Consider the following 20,468-nt stretch of genomic DNA (forward strand, 5'->3'; position numbering starts at 1 on the left):
TATGACGTCATACATGTCAATACTGCAATCACATCGTGTGTTAGCTTCCACGAGAAGATATATTCGTTTTTTGATTAGGCTAGCATGCAATGCTGTCTCTATTGAACCGTTAGTTCGGAGCCGTTGATTCGTCGACGGCTCTGGAACAGTGGACTCGCAGCCGACTCCGCAGTTGTTGGAATGGAGCCGTGAGTGCAGAGCTGTTAGTCCGGAACCGGTTGCGGAGCCCTTGGAGCGGAGCCGGCTACGGAGCCGTCGGAGCGTAGCTGGCTCCGGACCCGTTAGTCCGGAGCCGTTGGTGCGCTCCGAAACGCCCATCACTAGATCACAGGACTGTTCTTGGACGGAAAGAATCTCGTGTGATGAAATTCTACGAGAAATTAAAAAATAAAATTATTTCACTGTGCCGAGCGCACAGTTAGAGTGTGTTAGCGAGCCGATCGAGCAGGAGCTCTCGGCAGGGGCGCTCGGTGCGGCTGGTGTGCGGCCCATACAGTATGCGTTTAAAGTGTTTGTTCATCTAGTATTTTATTTATATCGTATGTTTAATAAGTGTTGAATAAAGCAAAAGTGTTTAAACATAACATAGGGTGTATGATACAGACTTCCAAGCAGAGCCTCCCATCGATGTAGACACCGGATCTCCTACAGATCTTGCTTCACCTGATGTGCTGTGTGTCCTGCGCTTCCTGCTGAGCTGTTGAACTCCTTCTTGATAAGACATGAGTCCGGCATCCTCATAACATGCCCCAGCCATTGTATCCTGTCGGTCTTCGTTTCCGTCAGGATGCTCAATTAGCCGTACAGCCATGGTCATGGTGAAGCTGCGCCAGAAACCCACCGTGATTGATAACCAACGGAGCCAGCCTACCCCAAGACTCAACGTGTACCGGTTGAAGTGTGCAGATGTGGCGGAGGGGAACGTGACAGCACTCGGGGAAGCGCTCCCGGCCAACTAAAACATTGCCGGATGCCCTTCGCAGACCACTGGCGTATGGTGAAATGTAGTAAAAAAAAGTAAGCGTCGAGAGAAAAAGGAATGGTTCGACGAAGAGTGCAGACGAGCACTATCCGAGAAGAATGCAGCATGCAGCTTGCGCCTGGAACGTGGAGATCTACAGACGACTAAGGAAACAGCAAACCCTGCTCCTGCAAGAAAACCAGCGCCGTTTTGAAGAGTCTGACGAACTGGTGCCGGAGCAGTTATCCCAGTCCGGGGCACCTGCTTGTTTTACAGGATATTGGATGTGATAAGTGATCAAAAGGTGGAAATACTATTTCCTAGGAGAAGGGGCAACTACTAATGAGACATGAACCCTGTTTAAAACTGACGAAACTTCCTTAGCCGCGAAAGCTAATAGGACAAGAGAAACATATGGAAAAATATTGGAAGAACATGGGAGGACTGTAAAAAAAATAAACAAAAGATCTCGGTTTCTAAATCATACAAATCAGAATTCGAAGTGCTGGTAGTATTTAGCTCATGCCATTAGCCACAAAATACCCCGTAAAGTTCTTTCAGGTTAATACTGCTGGCGGATGTGTTGCTCCGTCGCAGCGCCCAACGCCGGTGCTTTACACCTAGTCGGGTATATTTTTCCTTCGTCGAAAGGAGAGTGCCTCCGACTATTAAGAAACGAGCGATTCTGAGGTTTGTGTTCGAATGCGCTTACTTTATTTAGGTTCTCATCTCTTATATGCGCGTTTGTTGCGTTTCTGAAGCGCGCGCTATTGCTTGAGCCGTGTTTTGCTTGAACTTTGTTTTAACCTGAAGTGTCTTAACTTGAAGTGTTTTACTTTGCTACATCCGCATATATGCTTTTACTTCATAATGAGGTCGTACGCAACACAGGTCTTCAGGACAAGCTAGGACGGCAAAGCGGATATAGCGCCTGATTAGTTAGTAAACATTTCAAACAAATTATTTACTAGTTTCGATATAAATGCACTTAAGTTCAGATATTTCTACGGTCCTAGCTTTGGATATGGAAGGCAATGTTTTTGAACTCGTTGGTCCTTCACCATCGGATCCTGGAATGGATATTATATGCGGTTCAATTGCATTAAGGAGCGCGATTTTTTTTAATGTTTGCCTATATCAATTATAATTACAAGAAGCTATCTTTTTTTTTTAAATCAACATACAGGTGTCCCCCGAGATACGACTGTATTTGGTGTCGTGATTTAAGGTTCTTTTAGACATCTTTTTATTTCATATAAGTTCCTTCTAATTAAAGGGTTCTTTAAATTATAATTAGCTTGTTCTTCCTTTACGTCTGTCCTCGACTTCTCTAAACACAAGACTGACTCCGTTTCCTTCTTTTGATATTTTCTTCCTTTTCCTAGCCTGACGTTTCCTACGTATGGGTTTTATTTCGCCCTGATATTGCTATCTCTCTCTCTGCTTCTCCATTTCCATCTCTTTCTGATTCGCCGGCTTTTTGAAATCTCTGTTACGTCGCAAAGCCGGTTACGTTCTTCTATGTAAAATTAATTACTTTCTTGATGTTTTAGTACAAGTTTTACGTTCTCTCTTCTTTCGCTCCTCTTATGCTATTTCCATTCTCTACATTTAGGACCGAAAAAATGTCCCAAAGCAAGGCGTAAGTCGAAAAAGACGTATGTTGAATATTTATGAATATAAAGTTTATAACCGAAGTTGAAGAGTTGGAATCTATGATATCGTGTATTTTATTCAAAATAATGTTCGATAATGTAATAATTATATTTTAGAAGCCGTACACTATACATACAATTGTGTTCATTAAAATAGCAGTATGCCACACATTAGAATACTGATACCGGTTTTTGTATATATATGATCTACGATTTGATCTCTTATCACCTGAGAATGTAGTAGTGTCATCTCACGTTTCAAAGAAGTACTATCATTTATATTCCCGTCTCTTTCTGTTGGCTGGGGCTCGTGTTTGCTTATTGAAACAGGTTTGCAGTTGATCATTATAATAGCAGTGCTTATCATTTGATCGATAAGTATCGTTTCGTTGTCTAGAAAAGCAGCTGTTTTGCTGTGTTACGTGCTGAGACGTGTTTAAAACGTATAGCAAGTTCAATATTATCATTCAATGGTTCGCTTAGTTCAACAAAAATTTCAATAATGAACAGGAAATGGGACGAGGTAAACATTGCTCTGATGAGAAAAGAGATTTGATAAAAAGAATGAGAGTAAAGGGTAAAACATATGTAATATCTTACACACTTAAAAATATTTCACGACCTCGGTTAAAAAAACTGCCGAAATCCGTCGGCTCTTTCGATTCTTGCTGATATGTCAGTTGAAAAAACCCAGTAGCCGATAATCAGTACCATTTAAAACTGAAATATCTGTTAAATAAAAATTTGTTCCGAAACTCGGCAACACAACATGCCGAGCACATACGTTAACACTGCTGTCACCGAGATAATCCGTCAAAATAACCGAGAATTCAGCTTTACTACTTGGATTAGCCGAGGCTCGGTATTCTATCTGTCATTCGCCATTCTGTTAATTTCGTTCTAATGAAACGAAAACCTTTCGGAGTGAGTGTGAAGAAATTGATGTAAAATAAAAAATGTAAAAAAAAAGTGAAAAAGAGTCTCTCAGCGTGAAAAAAAGAGAATCAGTAGCGTGCGATCGAGCACAGGTATGAAGCGGGGTTGGGGCTAGGAAACTCCATCAGCGCACGCAACCGGTGCTCTTCAGAGCGTCGCTCGGAGCAGTCCCTATTTAAGGATCAGATGTGGAAGCTAATCCGGTTGGTTCAACCTTTGCCAGACCGTTCAGACCTCCAGGATTCATTTCCGGTCACCTACACGAGGTAAGTATCAACACTCGATCACATGAAATCTAAAAAGGGTTTACTCAGACTTGTTTCACTCTGCCCGCTTTACAGAACCGTGCCTGTACCAGTGCCCGCTCCTTGTCCGGCTCATTTTCTTGTAACGGTACCACATCCAAACGCTGTGCCCCATCCGGCGGTTGAATCGGCGCCTGTCCCAACGCTTTCCATCACATAAAAAACCCATTTGATACGCAAATAAAATCACTAAAATAAAAATAAAATGTTTTATATTTTGCCGAAATCTCGATTTGTTCTAACCGAATATCTCGGTTAAACGTAAACGTCAAAACAAAATGACATTAACCGAGATGTCGGCAACAGAAATTTAACCGAGATCTTTGCCGAGATCTGCACAACTGAGATTCGGCAAAAATTTTTAAGAGTGTATGACCACGATGGGGCCACTGTGCTTCGTGTGTCAAACTTGATCATGACCGCTGTTATGATCATCGTGCGCGCGGCAATGAACAATAAACGTCATTCGTTTACGGATCGTCATACCGGCAACATCTTCAGTCTACTTCTGTGTCGGTTTATTTCTTCTACCTTTATTCTTCTGCCTTCGGATTGTGCTCAGTTTGAGTTCATCGGTTGATTGAATTAATTCAAATTAAGTCTAATCATTACACATATACAGATATTCAGGATACGTTACAATGTTCAGCAAAAATGATTAGTAATGCTTTAAAATGGGAAGCAAAATCTGTTTACGAAATCTAAAAAAAAATAAAAATGACCTAGAGCTACCGGTAAGCACTGTGACTATTAGGAGACGTTTGATAGAAGCTAACTTGCTAGGCCGAAGCCCTCGGAGAGTACCGTTATTAACAAAACGAAACGTTTCAAATCGACTGAAATTTGCAAAGCTTCGTGTTGCTTGGCCCAAGGAGAAATGGCGTAACATTTTGTGGACTGATGAGTCTAAAATAGTTTTATTTGGATCAAAAGGATGTCGAGAGTATGTAAGACGTCCACCAAAGGTTGCCTGTCGCACCCAGTATACTGTAAAAACAATTAAACACGGAGGAGCAAAACTCATGGCTTGGGGATGTTGGGGATGGAAGCATACTAGCAAACGAGCTAAGTCTTGGTTTATTGCGAATAACATCGATGTTATGGAGTGGCCAGCGCAGTCTCCAGACCTCAATCCTTTTTAGCATTTATGGAAGGACATAAAATACACGGTTTCTGAAGCTAACCCTATAAATTTGGAACATTTATGGAAAGTACTTCGGGACTCATGGAAAGCTATACCTGATTCCCGTTGCCAGGCATTAGTTGATTCTATGCCGGCAAGGTGTGCTGCTGTTATTAAAAATAAAGGAAATGCTTCAGGATACTAATGGTTAAACACGAAAAAAGGAACATAATGTAATGAATTAACAAGAAAAAAAATTATGGAGCACAATTTAAATTAAAAAAAGTGTAATTCTAATAAGTTTTTTTCAATACTGCTATTATTTTGAACTCAGCCTTTTGAAGTTTTATTGAAATAACTTGAAAATAAAAATAAAGTAAAATAAAAAGGGAAGCAATTTAGTTAGATTGTATGTTACTGGTATTTAAAAAAATAAGAAAGTGAATATATGAAATTTATCTTACTGCTAACAAGTCTTTTAAATATATTTAAAACGAACTGCTGCTTTTATGAACGCAATTGTATATTCAAGATCGGGTAGTTGTGGAATCTTTGGAAATGTGTGTATAACGGTTATCAGCCCAGAAATTCAAAAAAATACATCAATTTCTTGTCAATGACAACTTTTAACTGTCAAAATCAAAATCGTCGTATCTACGAATCGTCGTAACTCGAGGGGGTCGTAACTCGGGGGACGCCTGTAATCCGATTCATTTTCGCGTCTTCTTTGGACATCAAACACACGGCGATATGGGCAGAATAAGGAAAATTATTAGTTTGAATCAGTTTATTTGAGTGCAGACTCCCTGTACGAGTTGAACTGAACAAGACGAATTCTTGAAAAACAAGATCAGAATTACCGTATTAATACACGATGCGCAATCTCAGATTGCGCATATATTCGTTTTATCAAAATATATGTCATTTCGCGTAGCCAACCCTGAGCTATAAACGTCATTTCCATACAATTTCAGAATGCACCAAGATTGCGCATAAATTTTCAAGATTATATGTCCGAGATATATAATTTTTTTTTTTGACAGATAAATATATCAAACCGACCCGTTTGACAGATAAATATATGCGCAATCTGAGATTGCGCATCGTCTATTGCTACGGTTACGCGTAACTGATAAACGAAAACATTCGGCTACCCCAAGGTGGAATGTATAATGAGGTGTAGTTATAGCGCTTTTGGCGAAACCACCCCCCCCCCCCTGGCCAACGATTTTGACAGATGGTTTTCCGCTTGTATATGTATTGCCCGCTTGGCAAAATGTTGCGCGACATGCATGCTTGAAATCGATGCTTGTTAACATTTTATTTCAAGCATCGTGAGTGTCCCAACGTGCGCACTGAGCACACCTCCCCTCATTCTCAATGCCGCGTTTTTGGTTAATCCTCACTCTCACCCTTTCTTTCTTTCTCCTCAACGGACACACCATTCCCGCGAGCGTAGCCCGACCAAAAAATTCCAGGAAATTCCGACAGTAAGTGTGCAGTTTTTTATTCACAAAGCTATTTGAAAACATTTCAATACTTGATGGTGCGTGCTGGGCGAACAAAACGTTAGCTGCTTGCTCCTCCGATGGTGCATGCTGTTGAAAAAACATGCTGTTTGATGCGTTTGCCTGAGGAATGAAAGATAAATCGAGCATTAGAATGATGAACAAAACTACTACTATTTAAAACTTACCGATCACGAAGATATTTTAAGTTAAACGGCGACTCTGTATGCCCGATCCATCTGCTTTGATCTGTTATCAGGAGCTTTGGTAATGAAATAGCTAGGTGTGATGGAAAATAATAGAAGAATAAACAAACATTAAAAGTAATACGATTGATAGAACACAAACATCATTAGGAAGATGCTTCTTCTTATGCATGCACTTACCCGTAGATCATGTAACAAAACAAACTGCATTTACGCCTGCGTTGACATCTTTCACGATTTACTTAATCACTTTCTATTATCATTTCATAATTTTCACTGCATCTTCCGACACCGATCCTTCCAAAATGAAATTTGCATTCGTTCTGGCAATGAGTTTGGAACGATCACAACACAGCGCGAGAGTGAAGAATACAAAGTAAATGGCACTATGTACAAGTGTTGATCATATGGTCAAAATAAAGTATAATGGAATTTATTTTACTTCAAATGAATGATTTTATTCTGATTTACTTTGAAAATATTGTTATCAGCCTAGTTGTGAACGTTTAAAATTATGATGAAGTGAAAACATCATTACCAGATAAATGAAACGACAATCGACGCATTTTGACCATATCGAATTATGATCGTCTTTACACATAGTGTCATCTTTTGCGCTTCAGGGTCTCACGCTCAGAGCAAAAATTCTCCCATCTTCGCAACGGTGGGAGCGATCGGCTATGGAGGGCTGGAGGAGTGCGAGTGTGTTCTCATGCACACAGCGAAATTTTGGTCAACACCTCGATGGTGGGAGCATTTTTCCATGGGATGGGGTAGTGGAGTGCGAGTGTGTCGCATGATTCCTTTAAAACTAAGGCCAGGGGTAGCGAGAGGCTTCAAAATGAGTTACTCTTTGCCAAGCGGGTGATGGATTGTTACGTTTTGCATGGTCAATACAGGCGGTCCCCGAGATACACGGTTAATGGGGACCGAAAACGGCCGCAAAATACCGCGTATCTCGAATTTCCGCGTAAGTCGAATCTCGTGATTTCCAGCCACTAATATCACTAATTTTCGAGCAATTTTGCAAGTAGAGGGTGGTTTTCGCCACCATATTAATTATTTGATATGTGTTGCGGGCGCTAGCACGACATTGGTACTCTGGGTTGTCGTGACCGTGCGACAACTGTCAGACGTTTCGGTGTCAACGATCGGGAGGCTGCGATCGTGCGCGAAAGCCGATCGTGCTTCTTCGGGGTTCAGCAGCGAGGGAACACAGACGTGCCGCGGACAGTTCCTTTTAGCGTGTTAGCTTTAAGGAGTTTTGTAATATATGTTTGTAAAGTTTAAACGTTGTGTCCGGAGTTTTAATCGGCCTCCGTCCTATATCACCCCAACGCGGACATAACAATATGTTTCTACTGAATTGAACAATTTTAAACCTTTTTAAATAGTATTTTACATTCGTTCAATACGTAAATTATTTGGTATTTCACAATGGATGTGTCAAATCAGTACAATTTGCTCAAAGAACTGTCAAATTTGGAAAACCGCGTATCTCCGAATCCGCGTATAAGAGGTACCGTGTATCTCGGGGACCGCCTGTATTTGGTGGAGATCAATTTGGGTGAATATTTTAGTTTATTAGAACACAGCCCGTGATTTAAATGGAAATTTTCCTTCGAGAACTTGAAGCGTTCGCCAAACGCGGAAAACTAACTGTCAGTTTTCTTCGTCGATTCTTCTTCCACCTAGCTGTCAAAACGGGCTTATAACTTGACCTGATATCTTTACGGTCCTTGGGCTACCCTCATAATATCTTACCGTAGCAATAGACGATGCGCAATCTCAGATTGCGCATATATTTATCTGTCAAACGGGTCGGTTTGATATATTTATCTGTCAAAAAAAATTATGTATCTCAGACATATAATCTTGAAAATTTATGCGCAATCTTGGCGCAATCTCAAATTGTATGGAAATGGCGTTTATAGCTCAGGGTTGGCTAGGCGAAATGACATATATTTTGATAAAACGAATATACAGTCATTATCCGATATACGCTATCGTACGGGACCGAGCGCAATAGCGTATCTCGAGTTTTCGCGTATAGCGGATTTGTATGGAAAAATAGTTTACACTACCAGTTCGAGGGTTGAAAAATATCGCCACAGAGTTTTGCATTAAAGTTTTTCGTTGTAAAACAGGTATCTTTTGCAAAAATTTAATCCAAAATGCAAAAAGAACATTAAGGAAATTCAAAAAGAGCATAACATATTTCAAAGTATTGAAATATTTGCAAAAAAACACATGAAGCTGTCAAATTTAGAGCAATCACGTACTGCGAATCCGCGTATATCGAGTATCGCGTACTGCGGATAATTGCTGTATGCGCAATCTGAGATTGCGCATCGTGTATTAATACGGTTACAGGTTCATTGCCGCGTATAACTCGATACATGAGGTAAAGATGCATTCACGACATTGAATATGGATTCAATATGACTCTTGTATTAGATTGACACAAGGAATTCTGCTTTTCGATACGAAATTTGACATAGCGTATGCATATGTGTTGCCGTGTCGGGGCAGCTTACAGGGTTTTCCAATTGAGTTTAGACTAGCAGCATACTTTTTTTAATAGTCGCAATAGATTCTTGACTAGCATCCTCTAGTTTTGATTACGAGCAATGGATTATTGACTAGGAGCAATTTATTTCAGCAGGTCCCTGCATGACAGCCTAAGAGCGACGGGTTTATAACATCCGGTGTGACAGATCGACTTGAATAATAATCTGTGGATAATATTTAATTTCATCTACTCATTTGTTTAAATAATTTGTTTTACTGTTATATATCATCCACAAAGAAAGATATATTTTATCTGATAGGTTTTCGATGCTATTGTTTTGATTTTATGAATGCACAATACAACACAAAAGCACTTAACAGCCGAATTGAAATATGCAGTAGTGGACTCATAGACATAACCTAACCAAAAGCTAGATTGCACACGTTTTTCAGAGTGACCATATGTAGTTCTATCGATTTTCGATCGAATATCGGTTTACAATTGAGCACACTAAAACTCAATTTTTCTGACCGAAAATCAAATATTTTTCTAAGTATTCACCGTTCAACAATAAAATTGGAATTTAAAAACTTTGGTAGTGAATAAAAAGTTGTTTTTACCGAAAATTACCGAATTTGCTTTAAATTTCCTACCGATAACCTCTAAAAACAATCTGGTCACTCCGCGCCAGCAACCGGCCTGCTGAAATCAATTGCTCCTAGTCAAAAATCCATTGATCGTAATCAAAAATAGAGGATGCTAGTCAAGAATCTACTGCGACTATTCAAAAAAAGTATGCTGCTAGTCTAACCTCAATTGGAAAACCCTGTAACAATATAAGATGCCCCTACTTCTTTCTTCTTCTTTGGCTCAACAACCGCTGTCGGTCAAGGCCTGCCAACACACTTGTGGGGTTGGCTTTCAGTGACTTATTGATTTCACCCCATAGCAGGATAGTCAGTCCTACGTATGGCGGCACGGTCTATTTGGGGCTTGAACCCATGACGGGCATGTTGTTAAGTCGTACGAGTTGACGACTGTATCATTAGACCGGCCCAAGATGCCCCTACTATCAATGAGAATAAAAAAGCGTTCGACTTTCAGGCGAGGGGCATGTAGAAGCAGGGAGAGACGGTTGGAAATACGCGGAATTACGCGGAAGCGCGAGCGTGTTTTGGATTTTACAGTTTTTGCACTCACACAATCACTCATGTGTAAATGTGTTCGTTCACTTTCAGCCTACGTGCTCAGTTTGGTTTTCTCGCAGCGGCATGCTGGTATCGGTGTTTCGCTCGCACTAGTGCAGCGAGTGTTCCTCTGTGCGCTCCCTTTCTTGCCACCACACGAAATCATCAGTTCAGCTCAAGCGTTCGCCGTAAAAGGCGCGTGTTAGCCCAAGTCCCGGGTGATCGAAGTTTCGCTAAGTGTTGAAGTGTTGTGCACATTGAAATGAAGCTGCGCTTATCTTCATCATTTATCCAAAATGTGTGATTTGCGCTGCTTTATTTCAATGTTTTTTTTTCTGTATTGAACATCAACAACGGGATCCATGCAGTTAGGCGGCTATTTGAAATACGACGATTTTTTTAAAATATAGAATGTGTGTGGTTTTCAGCAAGATTGTGTGAAGCTATGTACAGGCGGTCCCCGAGATACACGGTTAATGGGGACCGAAAACGGCCGCAAAATACCGCGTATCTCGAATTTCCGCGTAAGTCGAATCTCGTGATTTCCAGCCAAATATCACTAATTTTCGTGCAATTTTGCAAGTAGGGGGCGGTTTTAGTCACTTTATGAATTATTTGATATGATTCTGACTGAATTGAACAGTTTTAAACCTTTTGAAATAGGTTTTAACATTCGATCAATAGGGAAGTTATTCAGAAATTTACAATTGATGTGTCAAATCAGTACAATCTGCTCAAAGAACTGTCAAATTTAGAAAACCGCGTACAAGAGGTACCGTGTATCTCGGGGACCGCCTGTATTTAAATGTGCTTTTATTTGCAATAAAAGTGATAAAATATAAACCAACTTTAATGTGTACAAGTTTTTGTTTTGATTCGGGTGCACCAAGTGTTTTATTTCTTGTTCACAAATAATTATTTCTATTTATTTAGCTCAATGAAACGATCTAGTTCCTCAGTTAGCTGTCTCGAAGCGAATGCCCGATGTCGTCACAATCTCGTTCGGTGTCCGGCGCCTTGGATAACGATCGAGGTGTATGTACGGCTGGTGCGCCTGTACATCGGTGTATATAGTTGGCAGGTGTGCCCATCAAACAGTGTATACACGGTGGTGTACATACACAACGGCTGGTTTTGGGCTCAAAATTAAAAATGGCGGATGGAGCGCTACGCCGAAGAGAATGCGCTGTCTTGCTTGCCTTGAAAATCAAGGTGGATTTAAAAATATCAGGTGGTGGACTCTAGTGCTTTTTGACAATTCGTCACTTGACGTAAGGTCCCCAGGATTCAAACTTTGTTTACATTTATTAAATTTGTTCATATAATTTATCCATCCCATTTTTTCGATTAAATATTCTTTAAAAATATATTACGAACTTTGCGAGTTCTCATTTAACATTAAAACATAGATAAAAGTGTGTTATTTTGTGTTATTCAGTGAATTTATTCTATAATTTATGGTGTTTTCGACAGTTTTGATGATAAAAACTAAGAAATCATTATTTTTTTCAATCTTCACATTAATTCCTCATTATCTACTAGGAGCATGGACAATTTACACGAGATTAGAACTCTTACTCACATGATTTTAAATTTTGTGCATAAACAAATCATCAAATCTTTTGTTAATATATCTCATTTTTCTATAAAATCAATAGACACACAAAAATGCACATAATAATAATGAAATCTGTTCTATTTGCCAAGATTTGTGTGCGTAAACTAATGGTTAACGGTTTTAAAATGACGTAAAGTCCCTCAACTATGGCGACCCCCAAAGGCTCTTCTGTGGCCCCAAAGGCCAAAGGTGGTGGACCTGATATTTTTAATCCACCTTGTTGAAAATACACGAGGCGCTCTCGCTGTGAAGAACGCTCGCTCGCGTTGTTTCATCGTATTTCCTCATGCCCCTTCCTTCCAGTTTCTTTCGGCTTGCGCTGCGCTGTACTGGTACCCCATCCCACGTGTTTTCAGCGAATTGCGCTGCACTGGACTGACACGGACTTGGTGCACCCGTATCATAACAAAAACATGAACACATCAAAGTTGGTTTATATTTATCACTTTTATTGCATATAAAAGCACATTTAAATACATAGCTTCACACAATCTTGCTGAAAACCACACACATTCTTTATCTTTAAAAAAATCGTCGTATTTCAAATAGCCGCCTAACTGCATGGATCCCGTTGTTGATGTTCAATACAGAAAAAAAAAAACATTGAAAAAAGCAGCGCAAATCACACATTTTGGATAAATGATGAAAGATAAGCGCAGCTTCATTTCAATGTGCACAACACTTCAACACTTAGCGAAACTTCGATCACCCGGGACTTAGGCTAACACGCGCGCATCCTTTTACGGCGAACGCTTGAGCTGAACTGATGATTTCATGTGGTGGCAAGAAAGGGAGCGCACAGAGGAACACTCGCTGCACTAGTGCGAGCGAAACACCGATACCAACCTTCCCTTGCGAGAAAACCAAACTGAGCGCGTAGGCTGAAAGTGAACGCACACATTTACACATATGTGATTGTGTGAGTGCAAAAACTGTGTAGAAAGGCCGGATCCCCACCGCGTGTTTCTACCTACCCCTCGCCTGAAATTTTTTTTCTCTTAGTCTGTCGGGGTAGAAATGAAAAGGAAAAGGTTAGGTTCTCCCACATCAAATTTAGACAAAATCTGTGATTTTCGGTAGGAAAAATGAAAAATCGGTAGTTTTAGGGTATTTACAGTGAACCCTCTCTTATTTGACACCTCTCCAATTTGAGAAACCTCTCTTATTTGAACATTTTTCACAGTCCCTTGATTTCCAGGGCATTTTTGTCCCTCTAATTTGGAAAACCTTTGAAATCTGTATCCCTCTTATTTGAGTATGGTGTTGCCATGGTTATTGAAAAATGTATGCTCAAATTAGCGATTCTGTTCGCAGTTTCCTATAGCAACAGTTAAGGCTGCATACTAAATGTTCTGTCTCTTTCTTGTTTGTATGGACCTCTTCATTCACTTTAAACCTCTGTAATTTGAAAACCCTCTTATTCGACAGTCCCATCGCCTCTCAAATAAGAGAGGGTTCACTGTATCTGTGAATCGGTAGGCTAATCAAAAATCGGTAGGAATACAGATAAATCGTTATTTCTGGTCACTCTGAACATCATACACCATTAACCTTTAACCCGGCGCTCTAGCACCAATCGAACACGACATCGAACATGAAAAATGTATGGGATTTGACATGTTTGTCTTGTTTGTTTGTTTGTGTCTGACAGTGCACCTCCATATGCGCCGCCTAAGTTGGCAACCGGATACCCGGGTATTTTTTTCAGCTTCGAACTGCAATAACTCTTGATTCATTGCTTTTATTGATGTTGGATCCCAGTTACCACAGGGATAATGGAACACATAGCAACACTTAGAAGGCATAGCAACCATGCGGTATGAAAGGAGCCGATAGCTCATCACCGCTTTACTCTTAAGTTGACTTTCAAATACAAAACTTTAACTAGAAGCTGTGTGCAATAGTCCGAGTAGTTCGGACATATCAATTGACCTGAAATTTTCCGTAGCCTCCCAACTTTTAATTTATGATTTTTTGGTGCATAAGTTGTAATTTTAAACAGCCTGTAAGTATTTTTTTTTTATTTTTTTTTTAACTTTACCACGTAAGTTGGCTACCAGCATACCCGGGTATTCCATACATTTTAATGAATTTTTTAACGGGTATTCTTAATGAATAAATGAAATAGAAGAGAATATATGGTCGGCATTACTTGCTTACAGCATTAAAATATAGAAAGCATGGTTTACCTATGAAAATCGTGATTTTTTTACATCAAAACGTGTGGAATATCCGGGAATGCCGGTTGCCAACTTACGTGTGTAAATCTGGTTGCCAACTCTACGGTTAGGAGGGATATAGATTTCAGGCTGGAAAATAGACGAACCGAGATCGTCGCGGTACCGCGAAATTCGCGCCTTGTTTAGAACAGTTGTAGAACAGTTGGGCTGTCAAATCTTCCGCAACTCCAATCGTGCCTGCTGTTTCGCAGGGATACCCAACTTTGGTATTACTGAGATTTTTGCGTGGCGCGAACCGATTATTTTTTACTTTTTCTGGCGGAGTTGTTTGAAAACACGTGTCGAGAAATGGATTTTGTATTTTATTTTGCATAAACTATGTGAAATAAACAATGTGATTCGCAAATTGATCGAAAAATATTTCTTCTTGGCACATTCAATCGTCATCAGACCTCGGATGGTTGCATACACGAACCGCGATTATCTCGCCTATCTGTCAGATTTTATAACATAATTGACAGCTCAAGTCATACGCGATTTTCGCGGTACCGTGATGTTCTCGGCTCGTCTATTTCTAGCCTCAGACATTTTCCAAAATTAGTGGAGAAAAAATATACTGAAAATAAAGGGGCTGTCAATAGAGGGTTTTACAAGTCATTTTGCAGTGTGCGCTGTTTATTTTGTCGCGCACGAAATTTACTTTGACTCATTGTGCGTACTTGAACTGGTCCTATGTTAATTTTATCCCGCCCAAGTTTAAGATTGATAGCCCTATCGAGGTGCAGGTTTTCCCAAAGTGGGTAGAAAGGAGGTGTCCTCATGTAGAACAATTGGGCATCGAGACTTTAGAAAAAAGCACAAAACCAGGATCGACGGGAGTTGTCAAATGCGACGAATGTTGCTGGTATTTAGATATGATATATGAATTGATTTCGTTTAATACACATTTTTTTAGCATTAAAAATTCGTATTTTGCATCCACACTCCATAAATCGACTTTTACACGTTATAATGTAGCTGCTGCCTGTAAACAAATATCGACGGCTGTTGTCAAACTGAATCTCAAAATGGCAACATGCCAAACGCTAAGAAGACACCTCCTCTATATTCCACCTTGGTTTTCTACATTATTTTACACAGTTTGACACATGTTATCAGAGTGACCAGAAATACCGATTTATCTGTATTCCTACCGATTTTTGATATGCCTACCGATTTACAGATGAGCCCCCTAAAACTACCGATTTTTCATTTATCCTACCGAAAATCACAGATTTTTTCGTAATACTGACCAAAAAGTCATATAACCATTTCCAAAATCATTTAATTTATTAAACTTTATATGGAAATCACTAGCAACAAGAACCAGAAATTCAACAGAGACAACAGAGACAAGGCCCGTGTCTGCACTTCATGAAATCGAACGCGCTGATAAAATTTTATATGCAATTTGACAGATAATGTAACCCGGTGCTCTAGCAGCAATAGCCCAAGCGATTCAAAACGCTCGAAAGTAGTAAGGAAAGTAGAATATGAAGTAGCCTTCTACTTCCCGTTCTAATTTGTTGCTTAAAATCGGAAGAATTTAGAACATGTGGGTTCCAGGAAAGAGCAAAAAAAATGAGTTCTCGCGTGTACACACACACACACACACACACACACACACACACACACACACAACACACACACGACGACTCACTCACGCTTACGTTCTTGTTCTGCGCCCCTCCCCCTTCTCACTCGCCCCACAGATCTATTTTTAGATCATCACTTCCATATCGACGAGGGTCGATGTGACGATGTGTGTCCGTTGCGCGTGATATGGTCAGAAAAACTTTTTCTTTCTCACCAAATCTCTGACTTGCAGCGTCGGCGTTCCGATTGAACCATCGCGACTTTGATCAGTGCGCGTGGTTAAAACGACCTTTTGTATTATGTTGTACGTAGCGTGCGCGCCAAAATTTTAAGAGTGCGCGGAGAGTGAATGTGGTTTTTTGGGGGTGGGGGAATGAGATACAGAGACAAATTTCGCTGCACATGAACACATACATTCTCACTGACCGGGTTGAACTGCGAATACTCAGTTCTGAGAGAATATACTCGAGCGCTCGCGCATGAGTGCAAGCAAGCGTTTTATAGAGGATAGAGGGAGACAAACGATTATGCTGCTCCAAGCTCTCTACTTTTGTTCCGTTGGAAGTATATACGACATCGAACATGAAAAATGTATAGGACATCACATGTTCGATTTGTGGGTTATCACATCGATCATGTAAAATCCAATATATTTTTCATGTTCGATGTCGCGTTCGATTGCTGCTAGAGCGTCCAATCATTTGTTGGGTTAAATTCCCTAGTACAATTTTCAGATCGACACTTCAGAAAGGCCTCATGTGATCGCTATGAACCAAATCTAAACTATCTCCTTAAAAATATGAAAGATGTTATTTTCTCGTGCTGCTGCTCTTCATGGGACAGATTAGCTTCCATCTCCGACAACCCCCCCCCTCCCCCGCTCAACACTTCAAAGCCTACCGAAAACTACCGAAATAATCTTTAACTCCTACCGAAAACTACCGATAAAATTTTGATGCGCCTACCGAAAACCGCGAAAATAATCTGGCCACTCTGCATGTTATGCGCGCAAACAGAAAGATGAAGACTTAAGCTTTAAAATGATGTGTCGTTTTAACCCATAGCTCGTTTTATTCACTGAGAAATTAGCTTTTGAAAATGTATGTGTCAAAATGCGTAAAATAATGTAGAAAACATAGGATAACCTGCACCTTGATCGGGCTGTCATAACTAAACTTGGGCGGGATAAAATTAACAATGGACCAGTCCAAATACGCACTAGGGATCAAAGTGAATTTTGTGCTCGACAAATTATGCAGCACACATTGCAAAATAGCTTGTAAACCCTGTAATGTTCAAATAAGAGAGGTCCTAAATTAGAGAGAGTTCACTGTAGATGCATCACAAAGCAGAAAGAGCAACCGGCCTCGGTTGGGAATTCGGAAATAGTGTCCGATTTCGAATACCAACCATCGTATGTACATGTCAGTCTGTTGAATAAAATAAAAAGTAGCTCACTTTTAATCACATCCATTTTATCCTTTTTATTTAAGACTATAACATGTGCAATGAACGATTATCGAGTTGTGGAAGCATATGTGTAACTAGGTTGAATCTTGCGCATTTATTATGTCCCACTTCTCAATCGCAATCCATTGATTAAATCCCTACCGTCACTAATACAATCGCAAACGCATGCAGAAAAATCATATCTAGATAGATATTGGAAACATGTAATAATTCCAAAGGATTTGCACCAATATATCTGTAAATGAACCAGCAGTTCGCAATCAACTTTAAGAGGCTTGTAGTCGAAATCATATTGATGCTGGAATGGCGGTGTTATTGTTCTAAAACAGGATATCATCATCGCCTTCGTCAAGAATGTTGGCTTGACTGCGTACATCTACACCTTCTTGTAACAGTGCTGCTCTCTTCTCCTCAGCTTTTTTCTTCGCAATACGTTTTTTGTCCTGATGTGATGATATAACAAAAACCGAAAATTAAGTGTAATTGTAAAGTAAAAATAACTTCAGGTAGATCAACTATTCGTACCTGAATTTTCTTCAAACGGTAAAATTCCTCACGTTCCAATTCGTCTAGCTCGGAGATGATGTAAGCCAAAGTACGATCAATTCTTGGAATAATCACTGTAATAAAGCAAAAACGGCATATGATGTCAATTAAGCTACTAACCAAAATTTCCATCACATCATACATGTTCAATAGCATTTACTCGACGATTAGTGATTTTAATCACCTCATCTAAAGTAACGAAAGATGTTTGAAGCGATGCCAGTTCTACCAACAATTTTACAGCACTCTGGTAATTCTTTTTTAATTTCTGAAGTTGTTGGCACCCTTTGCTAATCCAGTCAATTCGTATGTGTCCGAGCCATCTTGGTAGGATTCAAAAACTGGTAGAGTTACTCCAGCAACGTTATCCTTCTTAGTTCGTATCTTAATTTGCGCTTTGGTAACATTCTGCAGAACAACCTGGTTAAAATCGCCAGAGGCAAATTTTGCTTCTGCCAGAGAGAAAGCGGCTTCTTTCATAACTTCACCCATAAGTGTTTTAGTCTGTTAAGTAAGCAGAATAGCAGAAAACGGATTAAACGGAAGTTTGTATAGAGTATGAATAAAAATGCATATTACCTCGATTATCTTGCTTAAAATCATTCGGAAACGCATCTGTAGAGCATCAGCTTTTTTTTTAGCAGTCCGTGGCCCTTGTGAGCGCCTGCAAGACGAGCTTTCATTTGCATTTGTGCGCTGCAAGCAAATAGAAATAAAAAGATCATTAAGAAAATTATTCAGCAGAGAATATTTTCTTCTAAGGCAAAACATATTACCCGCGAGATGGGAAAATTGGAATCCTATCCTTGGATGACATCGTGCGAACTGCAGATTTCTCTCGAAAAAATATTAAAACCTTAATTTATAAAAGCGAACCGTACACACGCAAATAAAATTCACGAGTAGCAAAATTTAGATTGCTCTGGTCACAAGACCATATCACACCACACATACGCTCAAAGCTTGGATTTGTGAATGTATTTACTATTGAAACATAGCTGGATCAATCGTAAAATTTTGACAGACTTCCAGATACGGTTTACACCGTCTCATAAAATCAAGGTGGTTTAAAAATATCAGTGGTGGAAAAAGGGCCTTTCGGGGGTCGCCATAGTTGAGGGACTTTACGTGTTTAAGGCCTTATAACCGTTGAAATAGACAAAAAGCGACCAACGTCGCGCGCGACAAAAAATAGCTCATAATGTCACTCCGGTGTAGATCAAAGTAGCACATTTGGCTCAGTCAACTAACTTGGTTTATATTTGAAAACACCAAAAATGGGTTTAAATGTGTTCAAACCTTTTTTGTGTGTTTGGTATCAATCTTGCTTGTGAACAAACTGATAATTCGATTATTTCGAATAAAGCAAAAATGCGCGCGAGACGAGTAGCTTGTTTGCAAAATTGAGTTACTTTTTGTCGCACGCGAGGTCGTCGCGCGCGACGTTGGTCGCTGTATGTCTATTTGAACGGTAAGACGAAGGAAAAAATAGTCATTTGATTTTGGAATCTATCCTTCAAACAAGGTTTGACAGATAGATGGCAGTCGGAAAATCGGAATACGGCATGCTCAATTCCGATTTGCTCCCCAAGCTCCCGACCACGCTGGTTTTCGCTGGTCTTTTCGGGGATAATTCGTTAACGAATTATCCCGAAAAGACCAACGAAATACAGATCATTTTCGGGGATAGTGAACACACGTGAAAGATGAACCCATGCAAAAAAGAGCTAAAAAATAGAAAGAACATTCGGATTCACTCCCTCCACTCATGATCATGCTTCATCCTTGATGCTACCAACCACATCGCTAGTTCTACTTCGAATCACTTTGCCAGTTGCGCCACCATATTATTATTCATTATCGTGCTATTTACTGGTTTGGTTGTATGAAGGGGTACTGATACTAAAAGAATTTAAAAGAAATAAATAATAAAACAATAAAATAACAGATTAACTATTAACACGCATTTCTAACAATGAGTAATGGGTTTGAAGTTATTGGAGTGGATGTTTTAAAAAAATTAAAAAATTAAATCATTAAAAAAAAAACAAAAAAAATGGAATTGAACTCAGGTCGACCATGGTACAAACATTACACCATTAACATTTGACATAACTAGTTCATGAACATGAATTGTTATCTATCACTTTTAAACCCTCAAATATAGTACAATGAACAAAGAGATGTGTAAAAGTTCATCGATGCGTGTGAGAGAGTAGGGCTGATGAATAGAAAGAGGATGGCCATGAGTTTGTGTTCATTATCCCCGAAAAATTTCGCTTGGGTCGAGAGTAGATTTTGCTGACAATAGCCGGCATCGCGAATAAATGAAACACATTTTAACAGTCGTTTAAAGTTCATTTTGGTTTAACCGAGTTCATTGTTGTTCATTTCTGTTAAAATAAACGATCGTCAAAACTTAACGACTGCTCGATATCGCATATAGGAAAACACGGGGGAAAAAAATCGAGCAGTATAATTAAACGACTGTTAATTTGTATCGCATACGCTCTTGACAGTCGTTTGTTTAATGCCAAAATTCTAGCAATTTTAAACGACTCTGGTTAGTTTTTTAACGACTGTTAATTTTGAACCATTTCTCGCGATGCCAGCTAATGTCGAGAGA

At 39.7% G+C, this 20,468-nt stretch overlaps 1 pseudogene; it reads right to left on the minus strand.

Moving 5' to 3' along the window:
* Positions 1-17,367: 17,367 nt before the first annotated feature.
* On the minus strand, positions 17,368-18,674 carry LOC121602746 (annotated as a pseudogene).
* Between the last annotated feature and the right edge of the window lie 1,794 nt (positions 18,675-20,468).

Source organism: Anopheles merus, unplaced genomic scaffold (genome assembly GCF_017562075.2).
Source record: "Anopheles merus strain MAF unplaced genomic scaffold, AmerM5.1 LNR4000600, whole genome shotgun sequence".
In the NCBI taxonomy this organism is placed as follows: domain Eukaryota; kingdom Metazoa; phylum Arthropoda; class Insecta; order Diptera; family Culicidae; genus Anopheles; species Anopheles merus.